The sequence below is a fragment of the Camelus dromedarius genome, chromosome X (assembly GCF_036321535.1).
Source record: "Camelus dromedarius isolate mCamDro1 chromosome X, mCamDro1.pat, whole genome shotgun sequence".
Classification (NCBI taxonomy): domain Eukaryota; kingdom Metazoa; phylum Chordata; class Mammalia; order Artiodactyla; family Camelidae; genus Camelus; species Camelus dromedarius.
Window position 1 is genome coordinate 94,279,125 of NC_087472.1, and position 25,053 is coordinate 94,304,177.

The following is a 25,053-nucleotide window of genomic DNA, read 5'->3' on the forward strand; positions in this document are numbered from 1 at the left end:
TTCCCATTGAAGTAGGAGGCAAATTCACTTACTAACTGGGGTCTAGTGGTGGATAAAAGCATAGATGGAGACTTTGGAAGCTCAGAAACAGCTGAACATTTGATTTAGGATTTGAAACATCAAATCTGTTTGCATAGCCAGGCATAATGTCTTTTCAAATTGCCTTAAGTTTAAGCTTCTAATACTCACTCCATGGACGTGGATTTGACCACTTAGACTGAATGATTTACATTTATGTAGACATAGCTTCAGTTCTCCAAATCTTGTATTTCTGTAATGTCACCTATTCCCCCCTAAATTTCAAGCATCTTTCTAATTCACATGTTGATTTGCATTGAATATTCAGTTTCTTTATTGGAATAATATCTGTAATTCTGGAATTGCACTGTCCAATATGATAGCCACTGTCTGCATGTGGCTACTTAATTTTTAACTTTCTTTAACTTTAAATTTATTTTCTCAGGTTTAGTCATATTGTAAATACGCAGTAGCCACATGTGGCTAGTTACTGACATGTTTAATAGTGTAGGTATATTTCCATCATTGCAGATGCAGAAAGTTCTATTGGATAATGGTGGTCTAGAATCATGCCATTCCTACTCGAGTAACTTGTACAAATGTAGATGATCTGTTAAAAACACATTTCCTGTGATTTTAAGTTGAGTACATCCCTGGCAAAGTGGTTTCCTATCCCCATGCTATTCCCAAGTGCATAGATGAAAGAAGTATATGCCCAGAACTAATTTAAAGGTTTAGTCCCCACAGTCTTAATATTTACAAAACTGTAGTCTTTGACTTGTACTGGCAGTTCAACCCCACTCCTAACTTTGTGCTGGAGGAATTTAAGTAATTCATCATCAGCCTTCATTTTTGACTCATTCCTGATCTTGTACCCCAGCTAGAATAAATGAGCTTTTAAATTTTTCTCAAGGCTTCAGTCATATCTTTTAAACTCCATGCTGCTTAACAAATGCAGGAAGTTTTGGTTTTCTGTTTTCTTACCCAGAAAGTTTCATGATGTTACAAGAAAAGAGCCGTCCTTAACTAATGACTTGGGTTTGTTCCAACGCTGTGACAAACGTGTTGAGTCTTCTGATACTTGGTTTCCATATTTATTGAATTCAGTTAAAAATTGCATCTTTCAGTCTAAAATGATAAAATACATTTAAAGTCAAGCTACAAAATTATCATCATCGTAGTCATTCTAAATATATATCGTACTGCCTATGTGTCTAGTTCATACAAAGAGCTTTCTACAAATATGTTAACATTTGTTCTTACAACCCCTCAAAACAGGTACTCACTCAACACACTTTAGTTTTTTTATTAGATAGTATGTCTCATTAAGAGGACTGTGTGTTGAGCTACATACTGTAACTGATAAGCCTCAGAACTCAACTAATACAATAAATGTTTCTTTCTAATGCAGTAGTTAAATATGAATATTCAAGGATAACTTTTAACCATGTAATGGGTAAGGCCAGATTTCTTCCCTCTGGTTGCTCTACCATAGGCTAGGGCCTTGGAGATATTTGCTTACAGCCAGAAAATGAAAAAAGAAAGGACAGAGAAGGTACATTGACTGCTTAAACACGTTGACCTAGAAGAGGCACAAATCACTTCCACTCACTTGCCACTAATGAGAACTAGTCCTGTGGACTCAGCTAGCTACAAGGGACGTGGGGAAATGGAGCCTCTGGCCAGGCAGTCATTTCTCAATAATCAACCCTTCACTATCAAAGGGGAGTGTGAATCTACTGTCTCCTTACTGTGTGACCATAACTTTAACATATGCAAATTTTGTTTTCCTACTTTCCATAATGGGTTAAATAACTCTATCTCACAGGTATTAAATGAGTGCCAACTATTAAGTTCAGGGCTCAAATATAATGAGTAATCAGTAGATAGTAGCTCATTAATTCATTGCCATCCTCCTTCATAAGCTACAAAATACTCTGATCCCTGCAAAATCAGGGCTTCATTTACTTCTGGCAACTTCTTTATCTACTCTACCAACCAACTGACTGAGGACTTCGTCATAGCTACTAGCTTTCCATGATGCTAAACACCTGCCTGCTCATGGTCCCTGAATATCACTGCTTTTAACTACCCACCACTATGCTATGTTTATTTATTGAAATTTCTCTGTTTTTTATTTTCTTTTTATCTTGGGCTCCTGATGCCAAATGCACATTTTTTTTCCTGTACTCATTGAAAATTGTGCTTTTCCTGTAAGTGGCCTCTTTCTCTGTGGCTGAAATTTAGGACATGTCTCTATCAGCAGCCTCATCCAAATTGCAGGTTCACGTTCAGGTCTTGGTCAGATTGGTCCATGCTGTATGTTTACCATCAAATTACAGCTCTTGAGCAGTGAACAGTGAACAACCAAATAGGCTAAATGAAACCAGACAATATGTACAGAAGAAATAATGTGCATATAAATTTTTTGCAATCCTTTTTAGTTTTCCTTCCTTGAATACGAATATGTATGTGCATGTGTGGACATGTATAAAGAGTGTGTGTGTGTGTCTGTGTCTGCGTGTGTTTGGTTTGTGCCTGGATAGTGTGAAAAGTCTATATAGTGTAAGCCAGTTTTTGTCTTTAGGAGGTCTGGGTAAGGGGGAGGAGTTAGTAAGGAAGGCTTCAGTAGCAATAGTCAAGGTGAATATTTGTGAGATCCAGTGGCTTTTACTGAAAAAAAAAAAATAGCAGAACTTGCATTCATCTTCCAGAGTCTGAAATACAGTGTGTGTTCAAGAAACATAGTATAAGAATATTTCAAAATGGAAATGTTGTTTTAAAGCCATTACAAAATAGTGTATTAGACCAAGGTATGAAAATGTTAAAAGTAACTGAGAGCATTCACAGAGAAATTTTAGTTTTCCTAACCCTAGAAGGAATATTAAATGGTGGGTTTGATTAGAGAAAGGTTGGGAGGAGCATCTTCTTCAGTGATGACTGTGCCTTAAGAGCCTCCTTACCCCCAGAGTGGGAAGGTATTATACTTCCTAACCTCAAGTAGAGTCATAATAGCTTCAGGGTTTGAGAGTGGTTTTTTTTTTTTAGCATATTTAGATGAAATTGTGTTGTGAATTCCTTCTGTGCCAAAGGAGAAGGGTGTGATATTACTTCCAAATCCCAAGTCAAAAGAGAGGGGTCAGTGTGATGCCACAAGGAGCTTAATATGTGTCCCCATAAATTTTATGGACACTGGGAACTGGCATTTAACTTACACCAGCAGAAAGAGAGAGCTGTCTGTGTAGCAGTTCGATTTCACTCCAAAGGTTTACTTGGGTAAAACTTGTATGAGTATTTCCTGTGGCTCAGATGTGGACCATGAATGAGAGAAAGTAGGAATATGATTTTCTTAAATTTTGTTCAGTGTTAATCTGGAAATGCTAGTTAGGTCATGGAATAAGTGATCAGGAAGTTTTTCTAGTTGTTTAGGAGCTGGAGAATTAGAGGGCAACTCATGAGCACAGAAATGCCTATGATTTTCTTAAATGATGAAAAAAGCATGTGCGATATTTCCCCGTAATTAGGGGAGCCCCAAAGGAAGGCATGCAAGAACCTGTATCAGGTACCCATTGTCACACCAGTATTGCATAGCAAACAACCAAAAAACTCCTCCACGTACAATAATAATTTTGTGGTCATGTATCTAAGATTGTCATCTAGGTGTCTCCACTGTTCTTGGCTTGGCTCATATACACATTTAGGGATTGTTGGACTCTCAGCTTTATCTAGGATGCTTTTGACTACAACAACTGAGATGGCATGTGCCTCTTATCTTCTAGCAGGCTGATACAGGCATGTTCTCATGGTAGTGGCAGAGGCACAAAAGTGAAGGCAAGCCCATTTACACAAACATTTTTCAAACTTCTACTTAACATCACGATTAGCTACATTCCATTGCCCAAAACAAGTCATGTGGCTGTCCCCAGAGTCAGAGTGAAGGAGTATTATCAAGTTTGGGGGAAAAGGCGATAGATAAGGGAGGGATAAAGACTTGGGGGCATTTTTTTGGCATTTGCAATTTTTTTTTAATTGAAGTATAGGTTATACAATGTTGTGTTAGTTTCAGGTGTACAGCAAAGTGATTCAGTTCTACATACATATATTCTTTTCCATTATAGGTTATTACAAGATGTTGAATATAGTTCCCTGTGCTATACAGTAGGTCCTTGTTGTTTTATATAGACTATTTTATATATAATAGTGTGTATCTGTTAATCCCAAACTCCTAATTTAGCCCTCCCCTACCTTTCCCCTCTGGTAACCATAAATGTGTTTTCTTTGTGAGTCTGTTTGTTTTATAAGTGAGTTCATTTGTGTCGTTTTTTTAGATTCCACATGTAAGTGATATCATATGATATTTGTCTTTTTCTGACTTACTTCACTTATAATGTCTAGGTCCATCCATGTTGCTGCAAATAACACTATTCATTGTTTTTTATGGCTAAATAATCTTCCATTTTCTTTATCCATTCATCTGTTGATGGACACTTAGGTTGCTTCCATGTCTTGGCTATTATGAATAGTGCTGCTATGAACATTGGGGTGCATGTATCTTTTCGAATTAGTGTTTTCATCTTTTCCAGACCTATGCCCAGGAGTGGAATTGCTGGGTCATATGGTAACTCTATTTTTAATTTTTTAAGGAACCTCCATACTATTCTCCATAGTGGCTGCACCAGTTTACATTCTGGGGGCATTTTTAAAATTAGTTCATCACAGTGAACATGAAGAAAACAAAGTCAGATTCAATCACCTACCATATCGAAAGAGTGCTGGAGGTAGAACTATGCTATTACCAAGCAAGCAGGAACTTTCCTGGTCAGTCTGCCTCTTGTCTTTCCCAATATTCAACCATGTTGTAGTCATATACTACGAATGGTGAGGTGAGGGAAGAGCATGAAAATGTCTAGGTGGTAATGAAGTTGACTTCTACCTGAAGTGGAACCAAGCTCAGGTGGGTGGGTGCGAAGACTAAATTTTACAGCAAATTGAGACATTAAAATATCATTTTATGAGACTGGATATCTTAACTGCTGAATGAAGACTGTGTTTTGGAACTATAGCAACAGTTGAACTTTATTACTTCATTGTGACTAGAGAAACCATGGGGCTTTCCTGGAATTTTCATCCTGAGCCTGAAGAATAAACTGTCCATACTCAATAAAAATAGAGAGAGAGTGGGAGATAAAACTAAATTTGCTTAATGATGAAATCTAATCACTCATTCTTATTTAAGGAATTATATTACCTCAATAAATAACAGGGTGATGATGGAGAATTAGAAATCCAGAGCCAAAGTACAGAATCCTTGGGTTCAGATCTCAGCTCTGCTTCCTGTTGACTTAAGCATGTTTATTTATTTTATTTTATTTTATTTTGTTTTGTTTTGTTTTGTTTTATTTTATTTTATTTTCACATTTATGCTTCAGTGTTCTTACCTAGACAATTGGGATAGTATCTTTTTTGGCCAACATCAAAGTGTTGTTGCAAGGATCAATTGAGTTAATACATTTAAAACATTTCAAACAGTGCTTGTTACATAGTAAACACTTGATCACTGCTCCTACAATTTACTATTTCTGCTTAAAAATAAACTTTGCTACAATGATACGTGACATGGAATAATCTAATTGGAGACCACATTGGCCCATGGTGCACAGCCTGTCAAAGGTACATCAACTATACAGTATTTGGGGAAAAACGTTTGGTTACCCTTATGCAGAAGCATTGTAGGCAATCCATTCTTTCCAAGAATTGGAAATTCTCATTTTACCAAGCTCGTCTTAGCATGATTTTCCCTTGGAAATTTTCTTGGAATTTTGACCACTAGTGATATTTCTCTGGGTTGTCATGTGTGTCTTTTGTTCACTTAGTATATATTTTTTGTGAGCCTTTAGCATCCAGAATGATTGTTCTAATCTCCAAAGGGAAACTATTAAAAAGTGCTTTCATATATTTGATTTTTAAGAAAGAAGATTTTATTAGTTTCTTTAGAAGAAAGACGATCTAGTTCTCAATATGAGATACAGAGTCATAAATTTAGAGCTAGAAGAAGCCTTAGAGATAGTTTATTCAACACTGTATAGATGAGCAGATCCAGGCCAAAATTTCCTCTTACATGCCCAGAGTTACAGACTGTTTTCAGAGTCAGGGCTACAAGTCAAGTCTTCAGATTCACAAGCCCTCTGCTTCTTCCACACCTCATAGCTTCCCACATGAGCACAACCTCAACAGGAAAAAGAAAAATTTGGATAAAACAGGTAAGCAGGAGTTAATGTTAAAAACTGGAATGCAGTTCCAAGACCGACCATAGAAACCAATTTTGTTTCTTTGTAATTTATTTTTATTTTTATTATAAATAATAGTGTGGTGAACATGGGTATACAAATATCTCTTTGAATCCCTGGTTTGAATTCTTTGTCTGCATCCAGAAGTGAAATTACTAGATCATCTGGTAATTCAATTTTAAGTTTTTTTGGAAGAAACTCATTTTAAAGCTAAAAACCGATTTTGGTGATGGAATCTTAAATGGTCTTTTGCACAAAAGTGTGGTTGGAAATGTTTAATAAGAGGCATGAGGGAGATGAGGAACCTCCTCTAGACCTTCACTTCATGGTAAAAGGGCTACAGAGAATTTATTTAATTTTTTTCAATCACACTTTCATTTTCACAATAATTTTCACCGAGTAGTATCATAGTCTTTGTCAGTGTCATGCGTCATCACTGGAAGGGCTTATTAAAGCACAAATCTCTGCATCTCTCCTCCAGAATTTCTGATAAGCAGACCTCAGGATTGGGGGGTGGAGGTGGAGGTGGTGGTACTAATACTACATTTCTGACAAATTCTGGATTTGGATGCTATCAGTCTGTGGATCCACCTCTGAGAATCACTGACTTACGTAAACAGTACTAAATAGTAATATGACAAATATGTATGAGGTTGTCTTATGCTAAAAATTCCACACATTGCATGTGCGTAGGTGCTACATTTAGCATAAAAGGGTAACTTCCTGATAGAAGTGAATAGAATCAGAGAGCTTAAAATACAATACAAGGTTTGTTTATATATTTCATCTTGACGGTGTTTGTGACTGATTACTTTAGAGATGTTGCTACGGCATTTTTATATCTCAAGAGGTATGGTTTAGGATTGTCTTGGCTCTAGCTTCATAACTACTCTAAACTACTTTAAGATCTGCTTTAACGTAAAGAACTCTCCATTAATTTTATTTCAATAAGAACAGCTCAGTAAATCCTTTCTTGAGCACTCTCTCTTCTCTTAACATGTCTTGTCTTCCCTCGCAGTCTGTCTATGTATTTGTACAATCTTACAATCCTTATGCAAGAATATGAATTCTGCCTGCTATGCATATGTCATGTGATTCCACATTGTTTTCCAACTTTCAAATGACATATCTGTCCCAAAATATTTTTGTAAGTCTTTCGAGGGTGTTCAAAATACCTCATGCTCTTAGGGAAAAAAAGCTTCCGTATGTGGTCTTTTGATTTCAAATAGGATGCATTTCATAAGGATGTCTAAGGGCAAGTGTATGAAATATGGCAGAAATAGACCATGGCAAGCATGGTGAAATGGACTTTCACAAATGATGGTTTTAAACTATCACCATGTCCAGATACGCTTCTCTTCCTTCAACCTCTCTCTTCAACTCTTCTTTGATTTTGGGCCCTTGGGAGGTCCCCGCCCACCTTCTAGGCATGAATGTCCAGCGCTACCCGCCTCTGTCAAACTCTCCCCCTCCCTTCCCTGTCCCTTACTCTCTTTGTTACACTTTCTGAGAAACCCTCATGTTTACTGGCATTCAGGAGAAAACAAGGGATCATCAGTCAACCTTCTCACCTGTGAACTCCCAAATGACACTTTTATTTTAATAAGAGTCTTATGGATGTAAATGGCCTCAATTGGAAATTGAGAGTTTCAGGTAGTCTGGAGAGAAGAAAAATATGAATACAAATAAGATATTTAGTTTTCCTTAAAATTCCATCACATGTACAATTGCTTGCTTGCCTGTACAATTGAATAGTCCTGAAGTAAAAAAAAAAAAAAAAAAAAAAAAAAAAGAGTAAAAGGCAGAATAAGACCAGATGGTGATGTTTGCTGATTTCTGTTATTTTCGTATTTAAAACTTATAAGTATGATGAAAATCATGGGGATAAACATGTTTACTGCCAGCAATATAATTATCTACCTTAGATTATAATTATTTGAAATTAGACTGTCTCTCCCTTCCTGTAAGTTCTGAATGACAGAAGCCATGACATTTTCAACTCCCATAGCACCTATCGTATGTATGCTTCACATAGTAAGCATCACTAATAAAAGATAGTAATACTATAATCATAGTAATAACTACCATAGCTATTGAAGAGAAAATCATAAAAGGAAATAAAAATAAGCAGGAGAAGAGAGAGAATTTAAAGGAAAGGAATCCATTCCAAGAAGAAAGAGTATTTTGAGAACAGCTTAGTGATTCTCACGATTATCTTTAAGTCATTCCCAAAGATTCCATCCCTGAATTTCAAGGAGAAATGGAGTTTTCAAGGGGGAAACTAAAAAGAGTGCTGTTTCATATGATTCAGTGAGATACTGACAGGACACCTGGACACTTCTGCCAACTTTGTGACAAAGGGATGCTTAGTGATGAGCACAGAGAAAGGGTCTTTTTCACAATCCAAAGGGCAGTCTCAGTCCATTGTGGTCTGGCATGATGAGACTTCCAGGAACCTCTGCAGGGGGAGGAGGCACAGAAAGCCATAGCAGTGGCCTGTCCCCATGTCATGGGTGTCACTGTCATCTGTCACCAGAAGGAGAGAGAAAGATGAGGAAAAATAAAAGACACCTCAAAGCATTGAACAAAACTTTCAGGAGCATCACTGAGATCACTTCTGTGGATGCCAGAATTTAGGAGATTATTTGGGTGGAGGAATGAATGCCTCAAAATTGTGATGGAATTGTGTGTAAAAAACACGTGACACACTGTCATTTACTGAGGAGCAATTTCAGAGTGCCAGTGTGGCTCAAAGACTTCGTATACATCCAGTGCTGCCCAATAGTGTGCGGTTATTTACCAAATAAAATGTGGCTTGTGAGACCAAGAAACTTGTCTTAAATTTAGTTTATTCAAATAATTTACATTAAATTTAAGTGCATTGGACAGAGCAGATTGTAATCTTCAAAAGAAGTCAGGGATTATGTTTTTAATAACTTGTATTTTAGAAATGTGGAAACTGAGTAAAGATTAAGTAACTTGATGAAAATCACAGCTATACATAACTGTCTACAGCACAAAAATACATACTCTTTTCTCACTATTACAGCTCTCATCCACTTTTCTGGAATGGCTAATTCTCTTAATTGAATACCAAATATCACGCACACCCAAAAGACATCTGCTAGAATGCTTTGCAGTAGCCCCACAGTGGAAACTACCCATATAACCAACAAGTCAAATGAATGGGTAAACTGTGGTCTACTCACACAATAGACTGTTACACAGCAGTGATAATGAAGTTATCTATTCTTCTATGTAACAATCCATATAAACCTTACCAACAGTCTTGTTAAATTAAAGAAACTAAAGCCAAAAGAGCGTATAATGGATGACTTCTATTTACATACAAATCTATACTGTTAAAATTCAGGGTAGGGGGAGGGTGTAGCTCAGTGGTAGAGTGTGTACCTAGCATGCACAAAGTCCTGGATTCAATTCCCAGGACCTACATTTTAAATAAATACACACATACATACATACATACATACATACATACCTAATCACCCCCCCCCCCAAAAGAAGTTGTTTTTGTTTTTGTTTTTGTTTTAAGTCTGGGCAATTGTTACTCCTGGGGACAGAGGTGGAGGAATGGTGAGAGATGGGTGGGGTATGAAGGTGACTTCTGAGATGTACAATTTCTTGTTCTGGATACTAGTTATACTTTGTGAAAATTTATTAAGTTGTGTTTATTAGGATACATGTGTTATTTTCATTTTCTATTGCTGCATAACATTACCTAAACTTTCTGTCTTCAAACTATACAAATTTATTATCTCACAGTTTCTGTAGGAAAATGTCTGCCTGGAGTCTTTGCTTACAGACTTTCCAGGCAGACATCAAGGTGTTCGGGCTGTCATTCTCATCTAGGGCTCAGGGTCCTCTTTCAAGCTCACTGGCTGTTTTTAAAATGAACTGCAAGACTGAGGCCCCCCTTTTCCTGCTAGCTGTAGACTGCTGTTAGAATCCAGAGGCTGTCCATAGTTCCTGGCCACGTGGTCCCCATAGCAATTCATGGCATGTGTATTTACTTTCTAGGCTGTAATTGGAGCATGTTTCTCTGACTTCCTCTTCTTTCATCACATGATTTTAAAGGGATCAAGCCCACCCAGATAAGCATTGTATCTTAAGAGCAACTGATTTGGGATTTTAATTATATTAGCACAATCCCTTCTCAGCAGTACTTAGACTAGCATTTGAATGACTAGCTGGGAGAAGGTGTGCATACAGCAGAGGTGGGGGATCTTATAGATATCAACTATGAATTCTGCTTACTGCAGGGATGGTTTTTATGTCTGTATAAAAAAGTTAAAAATAATCCTTAATGTCACCTATGAAGGGATAAACTTCTCTGCTTAGATACTACTATCCTTTATTCGCACTGCTTTAGACCAAGAATTAGCACGAAAAAGGAAATTCTGCAGATGGCATTATAGTAACAGATGATGGGACATGACACAGCTCATCGTTATTTTCATTTTGTATTCTCAATTTTTTTCTTTTTCCAAATATTGATGAGAGGGAATGTAAGCCTCCAAATTTACCATACTCGTAAATACGAATTCAAGTATCCTGGCCCAGACCTCTTATCTCAGAAGGTAGTGAGAAATTGATTGCAGTGGTTGTTGACCTTGACATTCCTTGAAAATGCTATGTTGGTGTAGCAGGGATACTTTCATACATTCAGAAGAGATAGGACTGAGGTGAATATGGACCTGCACAGTCTACTAGGATGAAGGGACCTGTGCTTTATGACAAAGCACACTCCCTTGACATCCCCAGGCCATGTAGAACTTGATAGATTGTGAAGATCTCCAGCTCTAGGTTACTCCAATGAAGTAACTTTCAAGTAAAGAAAATCCCAGTCCCAGAAGAAGCCTTTATCAAGAGTGGTCAGACAGAATTCACAAGAACAAGACCTGTCAAGCTAAACCACCTTCATTTCATGACAGCTCATTAGGATAGTAAAGCAGGGAACTGTGTGTATCTGGACATCAGCAAAGCATGTGACATTTTCTCCTATGATATTTTCATGAAAAGCTGTAGACAGAGACCATGGAAAGGAGTTCAGTTAGGCAGGATTATATGTGGTTGACTACACAGAGAAGAAGAGGCTCTGTTTTGCCTAATATTGTCAATCATTGCAGCCAAGTTTGGAAAAACATGATTATCAAAATTACAGATGACACAGAAGTGGAAAGAATAAATTCGCTGGTTAACAGAATCTGTATTCAAAAAGATGTCAATAGACTGGAATGATGGGCCAGATCTAACAAGAGGACATTTTATTAGGCAACATTTAAAAGCCTTGCATATGTGCTCCCTAATTATGCCCATAGCTACCTAGTTTAAAATAACACATTATTGTGCGTGATTAATTTGTGCCTTTGCTATGTACTAGGCATAACACTGAGAATGTTATTTATATTATCCAATTTTCTTTCTTTAACCGCACTATTAGGGTGGGTGTATTTTCCTTAATTATGCACTAGTGGAGGTTCCAAGAACTTAACATATTTTGAGCAGGCCAGAGTTGGTGTCCTTAATACTCTGCAGCCCTGGAAGTATATACATAAAAGATTAAAAGAGCTGGTGGCTTATGGATTGTACTTTTAGAGTGGATTATAATTTTAGATTTAGTAAACTCAATAGAATAGTAAGATGTGGGCAAAAATAATAGTTAATATGTTAAGTCTGAATTCTTTATAAATACAGTGTCTAGAACACCAAAGATGAGAATTTGGTTTTTGCCTTATCTGCTGAGACCTAGAGCTTTGGGTTCAGATTTGAACACCATAATTTTACGTGAATATAGACAAACTAGACCCAGTTAAAAAAAAAATCACAATCACTGTTGTGAGAACACTCAATATTATGTCAAAAGAGGGAAAGGGAAATGAGATTTATATTTCTGAAGAGATTTATCAAGGTTCCTTACATCTACAAATATTAGAAGGATTTTCTAATAAAAACCATTGTGAAAGTTGAATCAGACTTGCCCCCTTTGCAACTAGGACACTGGGTAGAATTTATTCTAAGAAATAATTTATTTCTGTGCAAGGAAATATTTTTAGTAATATTTATAATATAATTTAATGATATAGTGTTATGATTATTAATTATCTTATTTAACAAATATAGTTATGAGTGGCTTGACTAATAGGAAAAGAATACTGTCCAGTAGAAACAAAATCTACTTTCTTTCATGTAACATTGAACTTGAGATCTTTTGCAAAGGTGGACAGCTTTCCTTATTAGAGACAGAGCTTAATTTTCTAGCATTTGGTGATTTTAAAAGTCTATCTAATCTATCCATCTATTTATCAATCTATCTATCTATCTTTCTATCATGGTTAGATTTCATGAGATATTTTAATTTTCTTACATTAAGTATATTACCACTTAGACTGGATCAACCTCTAAGTGGGTTTATTTTTTAAAATTTTAGATTTAAAATGTAAATAAAAAGTATTATATACAGTAGGAAAATAAAGTTTTAAAAATTGTGCAAGTTAACTATTTTCTGGCATAGAAGTTTCATTTCAGTTTCATGGGTTACTATCAGTATTTACAAAAATGATTTCCTTTCACACAGAATTACACTCCAGAATTTCTTTTTCATTTATCCTCTTTATAAAGATGCTCTGTAGTACAAAGTTTTATGTTGCTTCCTTCTCTTAGAAAGACATTGTAATTGTGGCTGGAAGTGAAAGAGGGGGGAAAAAAAGACGTGAAGTGAATTCACTTTCTATAGTTCCCAATTAGAGACTTTTTCATGACAACCCTTCTCCCCAGCTCATTGTTTTTTTCTCACTCAATTTTCTGGAATATTTTAGAAGTTACTGTAGGATAACAGTAATATTATATGTCAGTATGCTCGTTAACTTGAAATAGTTGTGCTCTTTGTAGAATAATTGTAGAACAATTAAGCTTCATCTATTTGCATTTAGGGTTTGTGCCATAGCTGCAAAAATACAGAGAATGGAAGATCAATCAGACAATTCAGATATAATACTCCTTTTTCTCTAGGTTAGTATGATTAGGAATCAGTATTGTCATTTATATGTTGGCTTATGTAACCAAAGTTACTAAGAGTACACAAAACTAACAGTCTAGGATCAGAACTTTAAAAATTGCAACATATTGGCTTAATTAAACAAAACATCTAAGAGGGTTAAAATACAATGGAGATGAAAATAATGCATATAATAATCTTTCAAATCAAAAGACTTAGAATTATGGATTATCTGCTGTAATTCATAGATGATAATATATTGATAAAACCAAAAATTGAAGTTCAGTAGGGGTTAATGTGAAATCTATCAATAAATTCTGAAATATCATATACATATATTCAGTCTTTCAGTTACCTAGTTTAACAGGAATTCTTGTTAAAATATACCTCCATGAATTATTAAACTGGATGTATGTCCCTTTCAATTGTGCGAGTCGATCATTTTATGATATATAGCCTTTACTTAAATTAAAGGTTGATACAAAAGGCTTATTTCATAGCATGTGATGTCAAAACAAGTGAGGCAGTCTTGCATGACTGAACCTCTGTACCCATAAACAGCTAGATTTAAAAAAAACTCTTGGAGATCTGCCGTACAAGATTGTGTTTATAGTTAACAATGCTATATGTATACTTAAAAATTTCTTCAGGATAGATCTCATTTTATGTATTTTATATCACACCTACCGGGAAAAAAACCAAGAAAGGCAATAGTTTTCATCTGTTTTGAATGGCCAAACATATATAAGGTCTGTGTTTAATTAAGAAATCCATATTTTTAGAGAGAAGTTGACAAATCTTGATGGATCTGATAGATTGACCAAAATGAAAAGAGAATTTTGAAAGTCTTATTTGCAGAACGTTTGAGGACATAACGGTGCTTAACCTAAGAAAGAGAAAGCCTCATCCTGTGTTTGTGTGTCTGTGTACAGTTGAATTTGGTACATGCATGTGTTTAAGTGACAGGCAGGTATGTAGGACATTAATATTTTCAGTTATTATAAAAGGAGCATTAAATGCATTCAGTGTTTTTCCTGATGGTTAAGTTGGAAAAACAGCAGGGAGGAATAGGGGTCACAGCAGTTCAATTAATAAAAATCGTGTCTGCACAGCATAAGGAAGAATTTTAGAGCAAATAGAGATGTCCCTAATAAAGCTGACTTCTTTGTGAAGACACAGTGGGAATTTACTCATCTTAGCTACCAAAGAATTTTAGTAGTCATGAAGATGGGGGACATAATGCAGTTGAAACTGATACCTGGGAAACAATTCAGGATCCTAAAATGTTAACATAGACAGAGAAAGTAGACTAAGAAAGACTCCATGTGTCAGCAAAAGAAAACCAGGAAGCTCACTGGCCTCTGATTAGACTTTAGATTGGATAAAAAGAAAAAAATAGCATGAAAAATCGAAAATACAGGCCTGCCTTACATGTCTGGTTTGATTTTATCATTTCTCCAGTCTCTAGTAAATTTCAATTTGAGAAATTAACACAAAAAGTGATTCCTGGTTGCAAATGGCCATGTTACAACTGGGAGGAGCCTATTCAATACTACTACTACTATCATTTAAGAATAAGTACACTAAGAGCCACTTTCAGACAGACAGAGGGGGAAAAGGAGAGACCGTCACAGAAAGAACTTTCAAATATACACTTGAAGATAAAAATTAAACTACGTGGGTAAAACAGATAAATCAGAAGGACGAATGAACAAAGACATTAGTAAACATGTTGGGAAGTTTAAACAAATAATGAACATAAATAATGAATAACACTTTGTAATATGAAATAGGAGTTACTGGAGTAAATATTTTTAAGGTCATTATTGTTTCAGAGAAATACAGTAATGTCACTTTCAAAATTTGTTAATTTCAAATATGGATGTTAAAATTGCATGTGCATTATGGTTACCAGTAGGGAAAGAGGGTGGCGAGGGATAAATTGGGAGTTGGAGATCTGCAGATACTAATAACTCCTACGTATAAAATAGATAAACAGGTGTCTTCTGTATAGCACAGGAAACTGTATTCAATATCTTGTAGTAACCTATAATGAAAAAGAATATGAAAATGAATATATATGATTGAAATACTATGCTGTACACCAGAAATTGACACAATATTGTAAGCTGACTATACTTCAATAAATAATTTTTTAATTGCACATGCAGTCAGCAAAATAATGCATATGGAATATACAATGCAGTAAAAAGAACAATATATCAAAAAACTTAGGCAATAAATGAAGGCAAGAAAGTAGGAAAATCCAGTAAGATTAGAACAAATGAAAAATGAATGTTAAAATTATTTAATGCATCAATAATCACTATAACTGCAAATAGCCTGAAGTCTTCATATGAAATATATATAAAAATATATAGGTAAGGGTCTAGCTAGCTACATAGATGATATGGGTCTCTCTGTCATACATAATATATATATAACCATTCTTTTAATTTCTAGCAATTGTTTTCCATATGGTTTAAGTGCATCTCTTAAATAGTCCTTCAATCATTATGAAATATATATTAAGATAAAAATATTTTAAAATTGTATCATAATATAATGATAATTTCAATTCAGTATAATGAAAAATATTCAACAATATGCACTTAATAACTTTATGTTATGTCTAAAATCTGTAGTGCAAAAATGATCAATATTTCAAAGAGAGACAGCTCCAGAATTAGAGTGGGAGTGTTTTCAAATGTTTCTCAAATAAAGAAATTGAAACAGATTTAAAGTATGGATTTAGAATTTGTTGAGACACAATTAACAAAATTAATAAGCTTAAGAGTTACCTTATGCTTATGTCCAAACAGGGAAAGTATAAATTTTACTATCAAGCACACAAAGAATATTTTAAAATTTGATCATAATCTGGGTTGTAAACCAAGACTCAGAAAATTCAAAGTCTATAGCATACAGGCTACATTCTCAACAAAAGTATAATTTAGTGATCAATAGCAAAGACTACTAAACCACACATGTTTTAAAATTAGAAAAATGAAAGTTTATAAGTTGAAGAAATAACAGTGAAAATTGGAAAAGTATTGGGAACTGAATTGAGGCAAAACCACTGCAGATAAAGATTTTTGTTTAATATTACTTAGAAGAAAATTAAAATATAATAAAGATGATTGAAAACTAATTTTTAGGTATTCAATGGTATTAGATGGTATTAGAAATTAAAGAGTTGGCACAACTAGAAATAAAATAGATTAAAGAGACCATCATTAATAGCTTTATGCCAATGTGTTAAAACAGTAAACATTTACAATTTTCTCCCCCATATACAGAGACAAATAATGTATTTTTTATTATAAATCTAAAATATACACTAACATGGAAAGACTGGAAATATTTTGATGGCTTTCTGTAAACTGTAAGATTTTGAGTAATTTTTCAGTATTTTTCTTTATTATCCATTTTTCTCGAAAGAGTCTAAGTGACCTGTAGGTTTAAACATAAAGTTCATGCTTTATTTACTGATAGTGGAACTCTGATTATTCTTGTATCAATATTAAATTAGCACAACCATTTTCCTGATCATATTTACAAGCATCCTTTGCCAATATGCTCTTCCTGGGTACCTCTATAAGGCGTGGGTTTTCTGGGTAGAACTTGGGGGTGACTGGCCAATTCAGTGAGTGTCTTGATCAACTCCTGGAGTCTTCTGACAAATGCTGGCATTAATTTTGTTGCAGTTTGAAAGTTGGATACATAAGCACATAAGCAAATCTCAAGAAATGCTTTAAAATCAAATTGCACACATTCATTGATGATTGTATATTGGCATTGCTATCCCTCCATTGAATAGATGTAAATATTAGAGCAAAAATTCAACTGATGTCAGACCCTTCTGAAATTGCTTTACACACCACCTTTTCTAATCAAATTAGAAGTTTGTTCTGAATCATTTCACTGCCTGCAGCTGCTCCCCAGATATTTAAAACCATTCAACAGACTAAACTTGACTATTCCCTCGAGGTGGTGTATGAACGGCTGAGGAAAGGTGACTTCACCATTCACCAATGTTCAGATATTTCTCTATATTCAGAGCTTTAACATTCTATGCACATAAATCCTCCGTGACTGGATAGATTTTATAAAATATATTGGAAGTAAATGTTATTGTTTACTAAGCACTGTCAAATGTATTGCCTCAAACCAAAAATGTCTAAACACAGCCTCTCTTCTATCTACAAACCTGCTCCTCCTAAGATTGGCAAATAGCACTTGCATCCAGGGCATCCTGGGCATGCAGTCTGTGAAGTTCACGTTTGGGCTCCACTGTCAGAATCTTGACATCTTTAGTAATTTTTTAACAAGATACCCTGTGTTTTCATTTTGCCCCAGGCTCCACGAATTATGTACCCATTTGACAGACTACATTTTCCAACTGCTTAATCAAAAAAACTTGGGTCATACCCCGTATCCAAACTATCAAGACTCCCTATTTTCTTTGCCTTTAGATTATATTTACCTCTCATGAGTTTCACTACTACCACGCAAGCCCTAGCCCCCAGCATCCATCCACAGCCTCCTGTCTCCCCTCCTCCCTTCTTGACCCTCTCACCAGTCTCTTCTCAGTAGAGCAATTGAAGTGGTCTTTATAAAAGAAAAGTCCAGTCATGTCACTCCTTTGCTCAAATACCTCCCATTACTTGTTATTTCACTTGACTAAAGGCCCAAGTCCTTGTAGTGACCTACAGAGTTCTGCATGATCTGGTTTTCTAAAATCTCTCTCTCCTTGTCTCTTGACATCCCCTTTCTTGTCCACTTAGTTTTATCAACACTCATACCCTTCTCATGCTCACAACCTCCCAGCCACAGGCCTTGGAACTTTCTCCATAGTTTCTATTTCTCTGCTGCTGACATTCATCATCTGTTTATTTATATATGTATGTTATCCTTTAGGTTCCTGAAAATGTTTAACAGTTGCTTTGATGTCCTTGTCTGATCATTGCAAATCTGGGCCATCTCAGAGTTGGTTTATTGACTATTTTTGTTTCTTGAGTATAGATCAGCTTTTTTTGTTTCTTTGCATGGCTAGTGATTTTTGATTGAATACTGGATATGAATAATATTTGCTAGAGACTCTAGATTCTCTTCCTCTGAACAGCGATTTTCATTCCATCAGGTAGACAACTTGGAGGAACTTGAGTTCCCAGTTCTGTCTCCCCTGTGGGCTGCAGACGAGACAATCATTCAGTTCTTTCAGTTTACAGCTGGTGAGATTTCTGTTGTACTTCATAGGGTCTTTACGGTATTTTAGAGATCAGCCAAAGATCTGGGTTGATTTTATACACGGATATTGGGCTCGCCCCCTCTCAGCTCCCTCACTTCCGGGATTCCTTTCTGTCTGCTCTGCTTTTCCAAACTCCGTCTTCTGTTAGGCTGTAACTTTTCATGCCCCCATGGTGTATAGATTTAGGCACACTACAAGGCAAAAAAATGTAAACTCACAAATTTCACCAAGTACAGTTATGTTCTTTCAAGGGTAGATTTCCCTCCAGTTCCTGCCTGTTTTTATTCTTTCTCCTGTGGGTTGAAATTATGATTATTTTTTATTTCATCCAGATCTTATAAGTCTGTGAAAAGTTAGTTTGCTCAAACTACTAGCTACATGTATTCAGGCCAATTATTTATCTTCTCTGAGCCTTATTTTCTTCATCTGTAGGAGGCAGATAAGATGCAGATAGTAATAGGGTCAGTGTGAGGATTAAATACCTTATGTATGTGTCCTGAGTTTGTACTGTGTCAACTTAGCAGAGCTGGAACCGTGTCTCTCAGAATTCCCTTCCCTTAATGGAGACATTTTGTGTGGGAATTGGAAGGGGAGTGTGAAAAACACACCTTTTGCACTTGGAAGCTGAATACAGGGCTCCAGTCCCTGGTGCGAGTCACACAGGTTGTCACTGCTCTGCTGGCTCACCTTGTAAGCTCCCACTTGGTGCCCTGCTTCAAATCCTCTAACTTTTGTGCCCCTGCCTATTTAGCTCTGGAAAAATAGAGCACTTAAAAGAGCAAGATCCAAGGATTGAAAGGATATGACTGGGAAAACCTAAACAACGTGGTTAATAATTCTCAATATTATCATGTCAGATATTCTAGAAATAAATCCCTCAATACTACAGATGTACCTTTTGGTTGGGTTCCTTGAGAAGCCAACTCTAAGACTGTATTTAGATCTCAGCATATTAGAGAATTCCCTTGGGTGCATCTGTGGAAGAGGAAAGGAAGAAGCAGGAGAGGGCAGATGAGGAAGCCAAAATGCATGGCAGGCCTGAACAGTCGCTTCAGCTGACTCCCACAGGGGATTTTGGAACTAAGATGGCCCGGCAGAGTCTTTGTGCATAGGGCGCCTTGAGCACCAACTTGATAGGTCAGTCATTGCATAACTGTCTAGGAAGGGCTTGACCTTGGCCGTGGGAACTCTGCCACTGAGGCAGTCCCTGAAGAGCTGACAGGGAAAGCATCTGGGAGTACTTTCTGTCCTTCATGGAAAGATCTTGACTGTGCATCTGTATGTCCATCACAGTATTCAGTAAAAGACATAGAAGAAAATCTGGAGTGAAATTGTGAATCCATTACCCAAAAAATGTAACGTGTGTAACAAAAGTGATTTTGTCAGAAAGACAAGCTAACCAGGTATCACTATTATCATCTCTAACATTGTTTTCAAATTTGATCCTTGCCCACCCTGAGCTATGAGTTTCAGTTCTTTCCTAGGCATAGTGCTGGCATCTAGAAGGAAATTCACTATTCAGTTATCCATGAGGAGTACTAATTTTATTTCATAAGAAAAGTTCATTTAATACAGTGGGTGATGCTCGGGTTTTGGATTCAGGCTAAACAATTTTATGTTCAAATTATTTATTTCTAAAGCAACTTACATTTCACTTTAGAAGTATATTGTTCATATTATATTAGTTTCCAAATAAGGTGTTAATTACCGAGGGTTGCCTGGAAGAGAATATTGGTCAATTAATTTGGGAATCATGGGGTATGTATAGGTGTAGTGCAATGTCAGAAATTGGAGCTAATTTTGGAGAACGCAGATCAAATTAGTGAAATGGTATGTAATTTTTCTTCAATGCTGATATTTTTAACATGGTTTTGGGTTCTTTTTTAGAACTGTGCCTGAGGACTTTTGACAGGCTGCACAAGATAATCAGTCAACCATCTATATTGTCATCCTTCATTTTTGATCCAAAGTGGAATTACCCACCTTAATTTCCTTTCTCTCTCAGTTAATATGAGGAATCAGTAATTACTGCTGATTTTAATTCTCCTTCCTGGTTTCGAAAGGGTAACTTTACATAGCCATTTGTTTGCCTTCATCTTTATGATAGATAAGTATTTTGTTGGTATATTGAATTAAATACTGAGGTCGTTTTTAATAATATTACAAACAGATTGACATAAGTGACTAGAGTAATTACTTTCTTCAATAATAATCTACTCATGATCCTTTCTTTGACTTCTTACCCTCCCTCCTTCTTTCCCTTCCTTTCTTCCTTCTTCAAACACATTACAAGTATCTACTAAGGGTTAATATTTCTACCAAGCACAGTGTGGGAGTGGGGACCAAGAGAATGAGGGAAGAGATTAATTTAATATAAATGAGATTTCCCATCATGACTTGGTCCCACGAGCTCAAAAACACCATACATACTGAGAACTGTGTTAACCACTAACAATTTTATATAGAGAGATAATGCAGTCTATTTATTCTCTAATTAGATTATTTATACACTATATTATTTATACTAGCTATATATTTACTTTATACCTTATTCAAGTTGGAGGAAGAGAATATATGAAGATCTATTTAGAAGACTTTGAGCAAATCAGAGTGACTGATTAGGGATCTCTTGTGGATACTGATAACTTTCAAAAGTTGATGAACCTTGAATATGAAGCTAAGAATTTTACACATTATCTTCTAGGCAATGAGAGGGTACTAAATTTCTTTTGGGTGATAAAGTTGTGTGTTACGAACATTGAATTTGTCAAGATATATCGAAGGAGAGAGATTCTAGGAGCAGGTGACCCCAGGAGAAGACTATGGCCATATGCGAATTTGACAGCATGTGCACGGTGTATAAATATGGAATTTGTCTCCTTGGTATATCTAATGAGGCTACATTAAAAAGTCATAGAGTAACAGTAATAATAACCAACTAAAGAAAAATCTTAGAAATGTGCCTGGTAAATTTGATAGTAATATGAAGAACTAAAAAATTGAGGGTACAGTTTTGAAATAATTTATATTTCAACAGCATTATGAAACATAAGCATAACTCAAGAGATGATGTTACAAAGAGAAAGCACAAGAGTAGAGCTGTCAGGTTTAAGGTCACTTGTTTAGCTAAATAGTTACTTAGTATTTGAGAAGCATTTAGAAGAAAAAAACATAACTTTGTTAATTATTTTCGAGCACTAAAATCTTCAGGTTTGTGGGTTAATTTCTATGAAATTTAAAAGAGAAAAAAATACGGCTTCTATGTTAGGCAGTTTACACTGGTCAGAACACTCTTACTAAAAGAAAGCTCTTCCATTTGAAATGAAGAGGATTCTCCAATTGAAAGGAGTATCAGAGGGGGAAAAAAAAGAACAGTTTACTAGTTCTTTCTGATAACTTCTGCCTTAATACCTCAGCATTTGGTTTGTAGACAGAATATAAAATCACGTGACCCTTAGACCATGAGTAGACAAAATGAAACAAAGTAAGAAAAAAGAGTAAGGTTTTCTTGGTACGCTTTCATACTGAAATTACTATCTAAATATTCAAAATGGAGATTAAGAAGTTTTATACTTTCAATAGAAGCAATTCCATGCTTCAAGAATCAGTATGAAAAAAAGGGAGACATATTGCACATAAAGCAGAGTGAATTCATTCTTTTTTCTCTTTTCTCTTTCCTTTTCTCTCCCTTTTTCTTTCTTTCTTTCTTTCTTTCTTTCTTTCTTTCTTTCTTTCTTTCTTTCTTTCTTTCTTTCTTTCTTTCTTTCTTTCTCTCTTTCTCTTTCTCTCTTTCTCTCTCTTTCTTTCTCTCTTTCTTTCTCTTTCTCTCTTTCTCTTTCTCTCTTTCTCTCTCGCCCTCTCCCTCCCTCCCTTGTTTTTTTTCACTGAAACTATTCCTGCATTAATTACGCACATCAGTAAAGGTGTCCTTACTCAGACAAATGTCAACCTTTTAATATAAATGGTAACATGATGGTCCACTGAGTAGAACTATCCTTTGTTTAAGACAAATGCAAAGGTTGGGACTGGGGTTGAAAACCAGAACAGTTTGAACCAGTACATATTCTTGCCCTTTTTTGTCTGATTAAATCTCAACTTACTCTATGGCCTATTTTGTGAGCCTTAAACAAACTTCAGAGCCCTGAGAGAGAACACAACGCCCAGGACACATGTGCTGTCACCTTGTGGGATAAAATGAGCAGGAGATAATAGGCAGATGGGAGCTCACCATCCTATTTTGACACTTGTTATCCATATGTCCTTGAGTCATTTCTACAACCTCTGTGAGAATGACTTTGCTAAATCATCTGGGAATTGTGTTTGGCTTTCATGAAAGAGATCTGACTAGACAAGCTTAAATACATAGAGCGTGATAGCCTCATCTAATACATGCTGAGTATGGATGTAGGAAGTTGATGGTGTGGGTTCAGTTGTGCAAGGATGGTAGGGTCAAGTCTGGGATATGCTTTTGACTTGTGTCTCATTACCCTCACGTGGCTTCCAGAGCTCCGTCTAGTCAGCAGCGTATCTTTACAGAAATGATTGCCTAAAGGCAAACTTGTTGGAGTATATAACAAGTTTGTGAATTTATTTCACTTCAGAAAGTCTTATTCAAATACTCACTTCAATGTCCTCTTTGAAACTTCAGATTTTGTTAAAAAATAAAGTTCTATTTTCAAGTTTATTTTTCTGAAATATCTTATACCAGAGTTTACTTTACTTAGATGGAGGTTTATACTATTTACTATATATATATATCAATAATTTCAGGCTCCCTTACAGCTGAGGAGTAGGCAAATGCATCTCCACTTGTCTATGTATTAGGTGCTCTGGACCAAGATTTAGATCAGTGAATGCCATTAAACTGGTAATCAAATAAATGGCCATGACAGGCAATTCTTGATTATCTCAAAGATGATTATCTTGTCTGTATATTAATCATCATCCTTTTCTTTTTCCTTTTCTCATTCACCTTTAGGACCAAATTTTAAAAAGGAGAACCTTGTAATGTTCCTACTTATTAAATTTAGTAGGTGGATGCTTAGAATAGTGGTTAAAATGAGATATTTAGATCAGTGATGTATTTGACATCTCTATAATTTTCCTATCTCTGATTTCTGTAGATGACTGAAAAAAGTTCTATTTTTACATATAGAAATTATCCGTGTATATATGTATTTTAGTCCAGAAATCACATTGATTATAAAATGTGTCCTTAGATATTTATAATAGGAAATATTTTGTATTTTCAGTGGCCTTGATCCTTTAAAATGCCACCTAAGGTCGATTGTGATAACATAGCTCACTTTTAAAATGTTAATTAAGTAGACTCATATAACAATTGGCATCTCACCCATTCCAAAGTGTTGGCACAAAAAAAATTCTGAATGATGACCTTGAGCTTCTGAGAATGCTACTTAATGTTAAGCAAATTAAACACAACTGTCTTGGGCAGTTTAAGTAAGAATCAATCTTGATCATTACTCTTGGCAGATTTACAGGTAAACTGAAACCCAAAATATTTCAAAGCAAACAGCCAAAAGATAACAAGTTCTAAAGAACTTGGAACATTAACGTGGGAGCAATGAATCAGGCTAATGGCAGCATTAGAACCAGATGTGGCAAGGAGATAAGCAGATATTTCCTGAGCTTAACAAAGAAATAAATATACTACTTGATACTTTATGAGTAATTAATAAAATAGATGAGTTATTGTTTTGTCCCTTTTTTATAAGATGAAGTTGGACCATAGTGAGGAGGAGGAATGCAGTCTTACATTTCAAAAAGGGTATTAACTACGTGTAATTAAATTTTGTTAGAGAAAAATTGCATCACTTAAAGATGTTGAGCCTATGAATTTCTTTAGGAATTCCTTTGAAAATTGATCAGCAAGCACTTCATTTGTTTAACTAGTTCAGCGGTATAATTGTGAGATTAAATAAATTTTATTAGGAGATTAACTTATTCCCCCTTTGGTGATATCAATCTATTTTTTTGTTTTGTCATTTTGTTTTGTTTTTTTTTTTCTGAAATGCACATGTTGCAAACCAAACACAATGAGTAACACTTGACACTATGCACTTCATGTCACAAAACAAATTTAGAAATACTTCTAGGTATTAATATGGCTGATACCAATAATGTAAGAACATAATTTAATGTAGCTGGATCTTTTAAAATAAAAGTAAAAAGAAATAATAAATTCAGAGAGTGCCAAACCATTGCCTGTCTATTCTAGCCGTTTCCTCCTCCATGTGATAATTTTAAGTCTGTTTTAACCTTATTCCAATGAATGCATCCCTGATCTGCCCTGCTCCAGTATTCAGGTTTAATTGTGATCTGTTGACTTGGTTCTACTTGCTTGGCTTTAGCTGCTAGAAAGCAATTATGCCTGATCATTTCTGGTAGTTATTGCTGCTGTTATCACTTGCCTGTCCAGGACCTGCCAAGAGTTTCCCAAATACATCTCATTCCCATATTTG